Source organism: Chaetura pelagica, unplaced genomic scaffold (genome assembly GCF_000747805.2).
Source record: "Chaetura pelagica isolate M959 unplaced genomic scaffold, ChaPel_1.0 scaffold405, whole genome shotgun sequence".
NCBI classification, from domain to species: domain Eukaryota; kingdom Metazoa; phylum Chordata; class Aves; order Apodiformes; family Apodidae; genus Chaetura; species Chaetura pelagica.
In genome coordinates, this window is record NW_009953489.1 from 4,080,072 (window position 1) to 4,083,270 (window position 3,199).

Genomic DNA, 3,199 nt, shown 5'->3' on the forward strand with positions numbered 1-3,199 from the left:
ACATCCTCCCACGGTCTGCCACCTCGGAGGTGTTTGCCTCCAGCCCTTGCCTTGTTCCAGTTGTTCATGGCTGGTATGAAATCCAGGAGCCCTGGTTAATATTTGTGCCAGCTCTGACTGGAGCTCTGCCAAAAGCTGTTCCTCTGCCTCTGGGGCTTGGGACTTCACTGTGTTTAACAGGTTGGTCCAGGACCCCCTCCCCCTTTTTTTATTTAAGTTTTTACAATTTTAGGTATATTCTCTAGTTAAGGAGTTCAGTATTGCTCTCTGAGAGTCATTTTCCCTTTGAAAGCTCATACATTCAGGCACTGGAACAGGCTGCCCAGGGTAGTGGTGGAGTCACCATCCCTGGCAGGACTTAAAAGATGTGTACATGTGGTGCTGAGGGACATGGTGGACTTGGCATTGCTGGGTTGACAGTTGGATTTGTAATCTTCAAGGTCTTCTCCAACCAAAATGATTCTGTGGGAAGTTTCTGCAAGATAACTGGGAGCTCTTTGTTTGCCTGACCCATGGGAGAGCGATGATGAGCAAAGGTGTGAGGATGAGCAGGACCAGTGTGGGGCTTGGCAGCCCTGGCCCAGCTCTGCTGCCTGCTCAGTGCTGTGCTGCTGGACAAGGCAGAAGCTCCTGGGAGGTTTGCAGCCCCTCTGAGCAGCTTCTCTCTGGGAAGGACCTTTCCTTGCTGCAGCTCCAGGTTGGCTTTCTCCTGGCTCCTTCCCGTGAGGAGCTGTGGGTGTTTGCTAAAAGAAATGGTTGCAGTCCCTCAGGTGCTGTCCTAGGGCTAACCTTGCTTGTGGGTGGATGTGAGAAGGAGAAGCTGTGGGGAGGTCAGCACTCATCAGTGTTTCTGCCTCATTAATCAGTCTTGTGAAGTGGAATTTGCCCAGCCCGGGAGTACTCTGCAATAGGAAATGTGTTTGAAATGGGGGGGAATTAATAGCACTAAATTGTTTGAGAAATAATTTCATTCTCCACTTCTCAGTAGATAAATCTGCTGCCCAACAACCCGAAATGTAATCTGTCCATCTAACGAAATTGATGAGCTGCGACTTGAATCCAAATGTGCACGAGAAGGGGGGGTTTGTGCAGTGATGTTGTGTCATTTCTGTGGCTGCTCCTTTCCACCAGAGACAATGGGGTGAAGCGTGGGAAGGAACAAAGCCAGGAAAGGTTTGGTGCTGCTGGTGGGGGGATGCAAGCTCCAGTTTTGCTTCTGACTTTTATTACTGTGCCTGAAATCCTGGGAAATGCCTTGGCGTGGAGGTGAGCTAGATGAGATGGAGAGATTATGTCACAATTTCATGTGAGCAGTTTGGAATGCAGAGCTGGGTTAGCTGCAGCCCTCTGGTCCCTGCTGGGTGCCTGGATCCTCCTGGACTTTGTGCTCTTAACTTTGGAGCGAGCAAAGGCAGCTTTGATGCACTTTGGCAATGTCAGAGCAGCACAGGGGCAACTCAGCACAGCTTGGAGATGTGTCCTCTGGCTTTCTCGAGAGGTTTTCGCTGCAGGACACCCATTTCCCAGCCGATCTGTTGCAAATGATGCGTTTCCTCAATGAGAGACCTTCCCTTCCCCGTTGCTCAGGGCTGTGATAAGCAGATGCTCAGGGCTCCCTGCAGGGGACTGACTTTTTGCCTGGTGCTTTCCAGCCCCTCCGGCAGTGAGATAAGAGGAAATCTGACATCATAGGCAGGAAGAGCTACAGAGTTACTTTCCTAATTGGTCACTGGGTTATCTGGAGCTGTGAGGCTGCAGCATTCCTGGTGCTGCAGAGCCCGTTGCAAGCCCAGGGTGACAGTGTGTGACCCCCCTGCTCCCCCAGCACCAGCCCCTGCCTCTCCAAAAGGCCCTTTCTGAAAAGTTCTGAGCTGCTTTATGATCCTGCCCTGCCAGGCAAACCCCTTTCCTTCCTTTCCCTAAATTTTCCAGGTGCCCCCTTTCCTTCCTTTCCCTATCTTTTATCACATTATCCAACATCTCTTGGAGGCTCCCACACCTCCCTCCTTTGTGCCACCCCAAATGCAGGGACTGCTCTGGTGCCCCCATGAACATCCTCCAAATCCCACCTCGGGCAGGTTGCTGGTTCAGGACACACTGCTGCATTCCCTGGCTTTTTGCCTGCCACTTTGCCATCTCCCTTTAGCACAGGAGGCAGGAACACGAGTTGCTTTGCAGCCTGCCAGTCATCTCTGCTGAGGTTGGGGAATGATGTCCAGCCTAACTTCAATGTGCTCGAGTAGCCAGATCTTTTCTGATGGATTTGAATCTGAAATGGCTGCTGTCTGGTCAGCACAGGTGCTGTGGGTGCCCAGTCATATGGGGACCACAGGGAGGGGCAGCAGTGACTAAAACGGGTGTGTGTGGAGGAAGGACATGTACCCTCCTGCAGGCTCCTCCCCTCCAAAGCTCTAGTTTCCAGCTGTAGCAACATCTCACCTGCCCTTCCCACCTTTGGGTGCAGGAGCAGAGCTGGGCATCTCCCAGCTCAGCTCCCAGCATCCCTGTGCACGGGGAGCTTATCCCAAGTGCCTACGTACCTGGGGTTTATCCCAAGTACCAAATGATCCCTTTCTCCATCTCCACTGAAGGCTTCTCCAATGCATTTAGAAATTTGCAGGGCAAGTTTCTGGTTGGTGTTGAAAACGTGGCAGCAATACCCTTTCTGTGTGCAATGATTGTCCAAGGAGTCTCTAAACTTACTGAATTCAATCAAGCAAATAATATAATGAAAACCCTCTTAAAGAACATCTCAGAAGCTGCTGAGGAGTTTCCAGTGTGTCCCAGGTGCTGGGGGCTGCCCAGTGTGCCCCAGGGTGGCTGTGGGCAAAAGTGAGTTTCTGCTGGGCTGGGGCAGGATGGGTGGTGTCCAAGACCAGTTTATTCATCTTAGGGCCTTGCAGAGTGGTTAAAAATAAGTGAAACTGTTCTGAAACTGGGTGAGCACAGGTGGTGGGGCCCTTCTGCTGGGCTGTCACCTCTGGCTCCTTGCAACCCTTGGAGCATCAGCTTGGAGCTGGCTACAGACTTTTCTTGTCTATGAGTAGGTTTTAAGGTATTTTGTTTTACTGGATGAGTTTCTTGAGGTACAAGTCTCATTCCTGCCCCTGTTGCTGCTTTGCTCTGGCTTTGGTAGCTTTCCTGTCTGAAGTGCTTTGCTGTGCCCCAGGGAGCTCTCCCCACCCTGAGGATTCCTGCT